The sequence below is a fragment of the Trichechus manatus genome, unplaced genomic scaffold, assembly GCF_000243295.1.
Source record: "Trichechus manatus latirostris isolate Lorelei unplaced genomic scaffold, TriManLat1.0 scaffold00105, whole genome shotgun sequence".
NCBI lineage: Eukaryota > Metazoa > Chordata > Mammalia > Sirenia > Trichechidae > Trichechus > Trichechus manatus.
This window is the reverse complement of record NW_004444041.1, coordinates 1,385,394-1,397,722: the sequence shown is the minus strand read 5'-3', so window position 1 is coordinate 1,397,722 and position 12,329 is coordinate 1,385,394. Positions and strand designations below refer to the sequence as shown.

General features: G+C 38.7%; 1 pseudogene; it reads left to right on the top strand.

Annotated features, from left to right (window-relative positions):
• Nucleotides 1–1,198: 1,198 nt before the first annotated feature.
• Nucleotides 1,199–1,525, top strand: LOC101345389 (CDGSH iron-sulfur domain-containing protein 1 pseudogene; annotated as a pseudogene).
• Nucleotides 1,526–12,329: the final 10,804 nt, after the last annotated feature.

The following is a 12,329-nucleotide window of genomic DNA, read 5'->3' as shown; positions in this document are numbered from 1 at the left end:
ACTATATATTTTCCCATTTTGATCTATAACCCAGTATCTTGCACTTGCACTTTATTTTAGCAGTAATAAGGTTACTAGATCTATGGACCAAGGCAATATGCCTTGTATAATGCAAGTACTTGATTTACAATTGGTTTTGGCATGTTCTGCTTCAACACTTATTTCATCACTCTGCACATTCGATGCTACCCAGTAATACCTACACTTGGCTCCTGTCCATGCTTAACCGTTAGTGTTTCTGGTGTCAAAGCTCTTCTGATATGCTGGATAGTGATTCAACAAAGCACTGAGAGCAGACAGGGCGAGTGGCTCCGCCAGTGCTGGTAAGAGAAAATCCCAAGTACTCTGCCTGCAATATTTCATTTGCATGAAAAAAGTTCAAGTATGGCAAATTATTAACAAGTATAAATTCTGTGAAATAGACACACGGATATTTATTATCTGATTTTCTTTTAATCTTCAGGGTTAATTTCTATAAAATAAGCTCATAAACATCTTCCTTCTTCTTCCCACCGATCATCCCTTTCTCTTTTCACATATAAAACTTGGGCAATCTTCTTCTCCCTTTTAATAATGACTGGTTCCAACAACCCATTCCTGACAAAAATTCCTAATAAAAAAGGAATAGAAGGGGAATTCCTCAACATAACAAAGGGCATCTATACAAAACCAACAGCTAACATCATTCTCATTGGAGAGAGGCTGAAAGTATTCCCCCTGAGAACAGGAACAAAACAAAGATTCCCTTTATCATCAACCCTATTTAACATTGTGCTGGAAGTCCCAGCTAGAGCAATAAGGCAAGAAAAGAAATTACAGGCACCCAAACTGGAAAGGAAGAAGTAAAACTATCGCTATTTGCAGATGATATGATCCTATACATAGAGAACCCCAAAGATTCCACAAGAAAACTAACTGGAACTAGTAGAAAGATTCAGCAGAGTGGCAGGATACAAGACCAACATACAAGTATTAGTTGCATTCTTATACACCAACAAAGAGAACGACGAAAAGGAAATCAGGAAAACAATACCATTTAAAATAGCCCCTAAAAAGATAAATATTTTGGGCGGCGCCTGCGCAGTAGCAGCCCTGTGTCCGTACGCTTAGGACGCTCCTCGCACCGTTATTCCTGCTGTCTGCGCAAGCCCTGTTTGTGATCAGTATCCTGTGCACATGCCTTGCGAGTGATGTCGCCATGAGTCTGACTTCCAATTCCGGCGTACGAGTTGAATGGATCGCAGCCATTACCATTGTTGCTGGGACAGCTGCAATTGGTTATCTAGCTTACAAGAGATTTTATGTTACAGATCATCGCCACTAATCTGTGGTAAACCTTCACATCCAGAAAGACAACCCCAAGGTAGTACATGCTTTTCACATGGAGGATTTGGGAGATAAAGCTATGTGTTGCTGCTGCTGGAGATGCAAAAAGTTCCCACTCTGTGATGGGTCTCACACAAAACACGATGAAGAGACTGGAGACAACATGGGGCCTCTGATCATCAAGAAAAAAGAAACTTAAATGGACAATTTTGATGGCGCAAACCAACTTGTCATGATGTTACCTGGTTATTTAATTACAGTGAATACTACTTCTGTCTAATTCACATCCCGTGGGTTCTGGATGTGGTATATTGCAAACTGCAGCTTTCACATTCATGGCATTTGCCTTACTTGTTGAAACATCATGGTGCACATTTGTTTAATCAAAAAAAAAAAAAGAAAAGGGAAAAGTAAAAACCAACTTCATGGCCTGTGGGTTATTTTGGTCTTGTAAGAATCTGTTTCTTTAAATTCAAAATAATGACATTAGAATGTAGATATATGTTGAAGTTAACAAATTATCCTCAAAATCATGTATATGCAGACTGTACTTGTAAGTTTCAAAGAAAAATGATCACGTTTTCATATTACTTAGTTAACAGAGAAAGTAAATTAGATGTGGTTAAACTATTAAAAAAAAAGATAGAATACTTTGGAATAAATCTAACCAGGGATGTAAATGACCTAGGAAACTATAAAACACTACTGCAAGAAACCAAAAGAGACCTACATAAATGAAAAACATACCATGCTCATGGACACCATGCTCATGGACAGGAAGACTCAACATTGTGAAAATGCCAATCCTACCCCAAGTGACTTACAGATACAATACAATCCCGACCCAAATACCAAGAGAATTCTTTAACATAATGGAAAAACTAATCATTAACTTTATACGGAAAGGAAAGAGGCCCCAGGATAAGAAAAGCATTTTTGAAGAAAAAGAACAAAGTGAGAGGCCTCACACTACCTGATCTCAGAACCTGCTATACAGCAACCGTTGTCAAAAAAGTCTGGTACTGGTACAACAGACACATAGACTAACGAAACAAAATCAAGAACCCAGATGAAAATCCTCCCAACTATGGTCAGCTGATCTTTGACAAAGGACAAAAGACCACTAAGTGGGGAAAAGACAGTCTTTTTAACAAATGGTGCTGGCAAAACTGGATGTCCATCTGTAAAAAAAGGAAACAGGACTCATACCTCACACCATACATAAAAACTAACTCAAAATGGATTAAAGACCTAAATATAAAACCTAAAACGATAAAGATCATGGAACAAAAATATAGGGACAACACTAGGGGCCCTAATACATGGCATAAATAGAATACAAACCATAAATAACAATGCACAAACACCAGAAGAGAAACTAGATAACTGAGAGATCCTAAAAATTAAACACTTATGCTCATCAAAAGACTTCACCAAAAGAGTAAAAAGAGAACCTACAGACTGGGAAAAAAAATTTGGCTATACCATATCCAACAAAGGTCTAATCTCTAAAATCTATAGAATACTTCAACACCTCAACAACAAAAAGACAACCCAATTAAAAAATGGGCAAAGGATATGAACAGACACTTCACCAAAGAAGACATTTAAGTGGCTAACGGACACATCTGCACAGGTTCCTCATGAGCAAAATTAAGTGCTCTGGAATTCCCATTCTCCACAATGTTATTCATAATTTGTTTTGATCCACACAGTCAAATGCCTTTACATAGTCTGTTAAACACAGGTAAACAACTTTCTGGTATTCTCTGCTTTCAGCCAAGATCCATCTGACATCAGCAATGATATCCGTCATTCCATGTCCTCTTCTGAATCCTGCTTGAATTTCCAGCAGTTCCCTGTCAATGTACTGTGGCAACCATTTTTGAATGATCTTCAGTCAGAATTAACTTGATGGCAACAGATACATACATACATACATATATATATATATATAAACAAAACTCATTGCCGTTGAGTCAATTCCGACTCATAGCGACTCTACAGGACAGAGTAGAACTGCCCTATAAGGTTTTCAAGGAGCACCTGGCAGATTCAGACTGCCTACCTTTTGGTTTTGCATTACGCCACCAGGGCTCTCTTTCTCTCTCTCTCTATGTATGTATTTATGTATGTATACATATGTAATAGAATCACTTTGAATGTCTCTGTTTACCCTAAGAAAATTTATAAATAAAACATGAGTTCAAACTTTCAAACTTCTTGGTGCAATTTTTTTAAAGGCCCAATGATCCAAATTATCCCCAAAAAGGTTTCTCTAATGTCTCAGGTCAGTTCTCTAAGAGGCTGACTCTGAAACAGAGTTTGCACACAGAATCCTTACTGGGGAGGCTCTCAGGATCAACAGCTTGGAGGGAAGGGAAGGAAACAGGATTGGGCAGAGGTAGAGGCTGGGCTGCAAGGTAGGCATATCAAAGGCCTCAGCTGATTCTATTTGCCTTTCAGAGCTGTCCCAATTGGAGGTGGAGTGCCTAAGCATTTCTGTGTCTCCAAACACCAGACACCCAGTCATCAGATATAAGCTGCCCTTGGGATAGGAATGTGACCTTGGGCAAAGAGGCTTTTCTTAAACTAGGGCAAGTCTCTGAATTGGAACTCAGCTAGGAGCTGTCTGCTGCCAAAACTTCTACTAGTAGGGGGAATAAATGCTTTAGCCCTGAAGAGTGGTTCTGACTAGGGCACCGTAGAATCTACATCTAAGTTCTAAGAAACAAAGCAAAATTATCATTAATTACATGTTGAATTAATGTAGCAAGGTGACCTTAAGCAAGTCACTTAGTGCTGTGGGTCCCAGTTTTCTTATCTGCCAAATGAGGCAAGACAGACCTTTCTCAAGTTTTTTCAATCCTGAAGATTTAGATGTTGGCCAAATTTATTACACTGGAAAATTGTGTTTTTATATTCTCTATTTATACTTTTTTTGTACATTTGGGGCCTTAAAATAAACAATATATGTTACACATTTATGCTCACTTTAAAAGACCTGAATTAGTGGAACCACTTTGAACACTTCTAATTGCTCTAAGGAAAATTTATAGGAAGATATTTCTTTGTCTTAACAACAGATTATTTACCATATCTATAATTTATTTGATTTCAAGTCAATTGGTAGCAATATATATGTTTCCCATCAGGATGCTATTTTCATTAGGAAAAAAAAAAAATGCTTTTTTTAAAACCTGCTTGAGGATACAGTCCCCAGAAACGTGTTGAGGGAAAAAAGCAAGAATTGTCTGGAGTAAATCACCAGTACAGAGAATGTACCCAGAATAATAATGAACAAGGTGTTGAGAAAACCAGTAAGTAACAATGATAAAATGTTCCTTGGCAATAAAATCAGAACTAAATAAATGTCCCAAGGAAATACGGGCTACTTTAGGAAATGTACTGCTAAGATCATCTAACAGCTCACCAAACAATCAACAAAAGCATAGATCTACATTTTGAGAATATGGCTGCTGGACTGATTTGTTAGCGTTATATTCCCAAGGCTTCCACAAATTGGGACCATCAGCACCAGGGAGGAAGAAAAACAAGCATCCTGAACGTCTTAGAACTCTGGGTGTCAAATGAAATTAGTAAAGCAATAGTAAGGTTGAGTTTGCTCTGAGTTCCTGGAGTCAGTGCCCCGATACCCTTCATCTTGATTTAAAGGAAGGGTATTCCCTTTCCACTCCCTCCTATCAACATTTGTCTCTGTATTGTCAACTTGTTCCCTTGTAAAACCCGAGCCACCTGTAATAAAATAGACTTTTCTGTACATCTTTCAAAAAATAGCATTTTAAAACAGCCCTTATAAGTTCTCTCAATACCCCGATCATAGCTATATGCAGCAAGATGTTCATGAAAATTCTTAACAGCCCAAAAAGGATAGAGCCTACACTTATAGTAATAAAGGACTATCTAAATGAATTATAGTATATCCATAGTGTAGGGTCCCTGGGTGGCACAAATCGTTTGCACTTGGCTGGTAACTTGGCAGTTCAAACTCACTAAGTGGCACCACAGAAGGAAGTCCTGGCAATCTGCTTGCATAAAGATTACAGCCAAGAAATCCCTATGGAGCAGTTCTACTGTGTAACATGGGGTCGCCATGAGTCGGAATTGACTTGACTGCACAAGACAACAACATATCCATACTGCACCATGATAGTCATGACTAAAGGTTATGCAGTGAGAGAACATTTGTTGGTGTAGGAAAATTACACGATCTTTTATGCAAACCAACAGGCTAAAAAACAGTATATATAGTATGATTTTATGGACTCCAATGCTGACGGTGGCGTATTTTTCTGCATTTTCCGAATTTTCTGCTTTGAGCATGTATCTGTTTTTGCAATAAGAAAAAGATACCACTTTTTTAAATGGCTGTATTCAAGGACATATGGATGGATTGAGAATAAATTGCACCACAGTCTAGGGTACTCTACCCCCTTCCCATGGGCAGCTGAGCCTTGGATTAGAGGTAGGGAATCTGGCTCAGAATATAGACCAGTGCCTCACTGCTATACTGATCTGAGGTCACAGTTAGGTTGTGAGTGATTAAAGCCACCTAATCATTCCCAGGAAATATTACCAGACATCCTACAGCTGCTAGATGAGAAAAAAATGATTCTCTTGAATTGCCAAAGATGAGTCACTAACCTTGGAAGTCTGCATGAGACATAATGTATCCTGCAACATTACAGTGCAAACAATATTACAGTGTGAACATCCCCATCGACTTCCCAGGGAGGATAAAACAAAGGACAGGTAAATGTGGGGCATTGGCATGTCTAACAACGACTTGGCTTATTGAATGAAAACTTCACTAGGTTTAAAAAAACCTCCCTTAAACCAAAAATATCCCCTGAAGTCTTCTTAAAACCAAATAGTTTAGCTTAACTAGTAAAAGATGTCTGCTCTTAAGGTCCCTGGGTGGCACAAATGGTTTGTGCTCAGCTGTTAACCCAAAGGTGGCGGTTCAAACTCACCCAGTGGCACCACAAAAGAAAGGCTTCGCAGTCTGCTTCCATAAAGATTACAGTTAAGAAAACCCTATGGAACACTTCTACTCTGTAACATCAATTCACAGGCAACAAGTTTGGTTTTGTTTTTATGACCCCTCTTCCGTTTTGCTTATGTAACTCGACCTCCATCCCTTGCCCCACCCTGCTATTAGTTGAACACTGGTACTATCCAGTTTTGGCAGCAAACAACCTAGACCTCTCTAGCCTCCAAAAATAGCAAAATCACATGACTCCAGGCCCTGAAGGCAGAATATCCCTTAGTGGCAGGTCTCTCCTGCTTCCCCAGCTGCCCAGCCCCCAAGGGCAAAAGGGCAGGTTCCCCATTTAGACAGTGGGGGCATACTGGATTGTTCTGTGTGGTGGGCCAACTCTGTAAAAGCCCACAAGCTCTCCAGACCACCTGATTAAACTCTCTTTCCACTCCTTTGATTTCAAGATCTTGCCAGCATCCATTATCTGTTCTCAGTGTCATTGCCAACACAAAAAGACACAAAAGTTACTAACCAGCATCACAGTCATAACCCAGAGGGCCATACGAGCCAGACAGCTGCTGACAGGATACTCTTGCATTCTACACAGGCTGTCTTGTTGGGCAGCAAGTTATTTAAGCAAATCTGCATTTTCATATCTTATCTGGTGCAGAAACAATTGGTTCCACTTGGGTGCACAGGAATATAGAAAAAGGAAGAAACACATTGTGATGTTAGTATTAACAGCACTCAGATCAGCAATAATTGATCAAGAGAGGCAATATATTTGATGCTATGTTCTTCTCTTGCAACCAAATTTTGTGCCCCTTGTGTTTTTCAATCCATATACCATGCTAACCTATCCTTAATTCTCAAAGATTTATTTAATTATGGAGGAACAGGGCTTTCAAAAAATAATCAATTACAAAAGCTACTTAATATTCAGAGGTGTCACACAAGCAGATAACTGGCATTCTCTGTTGGTGGTTTAATTAGTCAAGAAGATGCAAAAAGCTGTCACTTGAGGGTGGGTGGCTGCACGGGAGGGAAGCCCTGGTAAGCACAACCAGTTGGCCATCTGTACCATACACAAAAGCATGAGTCTTCAGCTGGCGTCCGTTAGAGAAAACCCCCCATATTTGCCGTCTCAACCATTGGAGATTCCTTTCGGAAGCACATAGCTGGAAGACAGAAGATATTCATAAACTGCAATTTCAAATTTGATGTTGCACAGATGTGGAAGACTGAGAAAAACAATTAAGAACTTGGTGCCTCAGTTTCTCCATCTGAAAAATATAATTCATAAATGTCAACCACCCATCTGCCTCCCAGAGCAACAGCTGCCGAACATTTTCTTTACAAATGGCCAGCAACATGCCAATAACAAAACTGGCCCTGTATTACACAGTTTGATATAAATATGCTGGCAAGAAATAGAAAACTTCTTCAGTGTACTGAAGAAGCAGTTCCTGACGATTTTTGGAGCTGATTTTTCAAGTTGTGGCTCTTTTTGTACCATTCCTCCTTCCCCGTTTTTTAAAATCATCCTTGATCATCTTGCATTTGAATAATTCTCTTTCTTTAGTATCTTCATTAGAGGGTAAGTAATAATAATACCAGCAATCACTACTACAGTTGATTGTATATTCACATTTAGTCCTTACAGCAACTCAGTGAAATAGATTTTTTTTTTTATCATTAGTCCTGTTTTTCAGGTGAAGAAACTATGTTTAGAGAGCTTAGGTGACATGACCAGTGTCCCAAAATTAGTAGCAAAATTGGGATTAAACAAACACTCAGTCTATTTGACTCCAGATCCCATAAGATTACTTTCGCTATTATGCCATAAAGGAGAGAGAAAAAAAAAATACACAAATGCACACATACACACACGGGCCAAGATGTCAGCTGTTTAACGATTACTATAAAATGCAGACACAATAGAAAATATTTGACAAAATAAAATGCACCTGAAATGCAATGCAGTATCCTGGACTGGCTCCTGGAACAGAAAAAGAATATTAGTCATTAAAATGATTAAACATGAATAAAATCTGAGATGAGTTTTCAAAAAAATCACTTCTAAGGAGTTCCTGCTGCCTATCATAGTAAATACTATTGCCATTACTAAGGTTAAAAGTTGATAATTCTTTAATCTATAAGCATTATTTTTAGTATTTATTTTATGTAGCATCTAACCCATAAACCTTTTCTTGACAGTGTTTTTTGGGGGGAAAGCATTAATTTTGTATATTCATTCAGAGAGTTAAGGGTTGATTAAGTGACATAACATCAACTGGTACATTGAAAGGGTTTTCATATTTGGGAAAGGAAATAAAATATTAATAATAGTGATACCATTTTAATTTATCATAATATAGGATCTCTAATTCCCTTCCTCTAACAAATTTCCTCTACATATTACATAAGTTAATTTCATACATTATTGAATCGCCTGTTTTGAGAAAATTACATTCTGTTAATCAATTTTAGCATGTCAATTAATTTCCAGTAGAAGAATATTTGTAACAACATAGGTTCAAAATGACATCATTTTTCAAATGAATAAAAGGGCAAAGAAAATAAAATACACTCACATAAAACTAAAGATACATAAAAAATTTATGACTTAATTAAAGAATTTCTGGTACATTAGTAAGCTTTTTTCTCCCACTATATTTCTGGCCTGTGTGCAGAATTTTCATGTCACTGTATAATGTGGAATTTTATGGGATTTCCAGTTTCACTGTATTCTTGAATTAGCATTTTATATTTTGTTTTGCCAATGGACTAAAATCAAATGTAAATGAACTGTAAAACAAAAGCTAGAAGGAACTACATAATTTTTCAGAACCCTGAAGTAAAACGAATCCAAATATTAATTTATTTTTTCTGACTCACAAAACATGCCAATGTGTTGTGCTAATAAAAAAAATTAAAAAAAAAAAAAAAACGCAAGTGACCAGCTTCAGATTGACACGTGTATACAATGTACGGGAAAAAAACAAAGTCATCACAACAGTCTCTGCATTAGGTCTGAATATTAGTTCAAGTCCATACGTTCTACAGAAAACTCCGTAAGTGTGGTATAGGGCCTATCTCAAGGTCATTTCTATAAATGCTGACTCAGACTTTTCCTTCGTCGTTATTTAAGAAACAGGAAAAATGACGTCACACAACAACAAGGCTGAAAGTATCTATTCCTACTTCCCCTCGGGTACTGGTTAGAAGCCCAGCTCCTAGGAAATTTGACTCAGCTTCAAGTAACATTCTGGACCTCGAGCATGGGTTCTAGATGGAAGAGGGCCCCAAGAGGAAAACCAACGCAATTAGCCAATGGTCCTCCGATGGATTGATTAGCCAAAGCCAGATCAGACCTCAGTGGGAGTTCCAGATGTAACAAAGGGGAGCTCCACCTCAGTCTTAAACCAGTTGTCATCGAGTCAATTTTGACTTATGGCGACCCCATGTGTGTCAGAGTAGAACTGTGCTCTATAGGGTTTTCAATGGTGGATTTTTTGGAAGTGGATCACCAGGCCTTTCTTCTGAGGTGCCTCTGGATGCGCTCCAACCTGCAACCTTTCAGTTAACAGCCAAGTGCATTAACCTTTTACACCATCCAGGGACTCTACTTCACCCTTAACAGACCCCCAAACCCGATGGACTGCCTGAGAGCAGGACTGGCCTCCCTCACTATTTGTCTGTGCTTAAAATAGGAAGTCAGAGGACATCTTTGGAAACTGAGAGAACTGCTCCAGTTATTCGGGAGAGTTGCTAGCATGTGCTTTAACTTTGATTTTGCTGGAGTGAGGACAAGTTTTACAGGGCTGCTTTTGAGATAGGAAAGGGGAAAAGGAACTGAGCCCCTAGGCAAAGGACCGGGAACTAAAATCACGTGCTTAACTACTGACACAAAATCCGTTATCTTGGAACATGCAATAATGAAAGAACAACCCACCCAGCTCTCAGTGTACTTCCTTGATAAGATGTTTTTCCGAAGAACCGCCGATCTGGTCCCTGGAGCATGCGCAGACATCTGCCAGGTGATGGACAGACCCGCTACAGGAATGGAGCCGGCACCACGGGGGCACTGCAAAGGCGCGGCACCCCGTAATAAGTCCTGCTATCCAGTCCCAGGGGCCTTTGTTAGGGGTTCCATCTTGGGCTGCCTCCTGGCGCACACCTAATCTTCATAACCCCGCCTCTTTCATGAATAAAGATGATGCCTTTTTCCACCTAAAATCCTTTACAAGCCTTAGCCAATCCTTTGTTCAGGGAGACAAAGGCTAGCGTTGCTTTGTCCCTCTTCGTCTCAGCTCACGAGCTACTTTTGCTCAATAAAGCTTTGTTCCTGCAGAAAACTTGAGCCTCTCCTGGTCATTCTTGGTCAGTAGAAGGCAAGAGCCTCATAGGGGCTGCCCGTGTAGGGCAGAAGACCCCAGCAACACTTTCAGTTCCTTGAATTGTCCAGTTTTATAGCCAATGGACTATACACATTTAGAGGAAAGATCAAAACTGTAATTTACTACCGGTGAACATTGATAAGTTTTGTTTAACTGTCAGCTAGTTTGATGGACTCCATCTTTGAATTCCATGGCTCTGTGATTTTAATAACATCCGGGCCAGGGGTTCTTGAGCCCAGGGCTCAATAGGTAGGGCAAGGAGGTAGGGAAGGAGGGGCTGCCTGTAATCTATCTCCCTGATGTGAAATTTAGTGTATGTGTGCATGTGTCTGGGGAGAGGGCCTCTAATTTTCATTCTCAAAGAAGTCCCTCACTCGACACACCATTATATATGAGCCACTATGTGGTGATGACAAGATCCCTGAGTGCACAAACAGTTAAGCACTTGACTATTACCTGAAACATTAAGGCTTTGAATGCACCCAGAGGTATCTCAGAAGACAGGACTGGTGATCTGCTTCTGAAACGTCACAGCCTTGCAAACCCCATGGATCCAGAAAGCACCTCAACAAAGAGAGAAGGTTTTCAGATGCTTAGTATGCACATTTCAGGATGCACAGACCTCTGATCAGGAAAAACAGAAAAGACTATTTGCAAATAGAAAGTCTCCAGTGCTCACATTTCTTTTTCATATAAAATGCTGTGAGTATCAAAAATTACATACGTTCACGTGCTTACATAATGCATTCCTAAAAGCAGTGAAGAATATTAGAACTGTTTTTGCTCATCTCTCTTAAGAACCAGTGAAAGAACAGAACTGGAAACTGGGACCCAGTACCTTATACCCACACTCCCTTCTCTCTCTTTTTTCATGAGTCCCTTCTGAGTTTCACTGAAAAACACACTGTGTTTAAAAATGTTATTTATTTTTAAACAAAGCAATATGTGGTCATTATAAATAAATGTTTTAAATACAGGTAAGCCAAAGGAAGAAAATAGAAATTACTTGTACTCCTACAACCCAGAGATAACAACTATTAATAATATTTGTTACCATATCCTTACTGCTATTAAATCTCATCATAACATTTTCCATAAAACTATGAAGTCATGTTGTCTTCTGTAAATAAACAAGCTCATTATGCCAATTACTCAATAGTATATGAAATATAAATCTGTCAGAATTATTTTGAAAAATATCAATAAATGTCCATCAATGAAGAATCTGAACAATAATTACTTATAGAGATTATATTTTAGCAAACAAAAGAGTTACATAAGAAGATTACATCTGAATTGATTACATTATTATTTACATTCTCAACAGAATTAATCACATTAAAAAAAAAAAAAAAAAAAGCCAGTTACCATAGAGTTGAGTGGACTCATGGTGACCCCATATGTGTTAGAGTAGAACAGTGCTCTACAGGGTTTTCAATGGCTGATTTTTTGGGAGTAGATTGCCAGGGCTTTCTTCCAAGGTGCTTCTGGGTGAACTCAAATCTCCAGCTTTTTTGGTTAGCAACTGAGTTTGTTAACCATTTGTACTACCTAGGGACTCCAATCCTATTAGGTCTTACAAATAATTATTACTTCAGTAA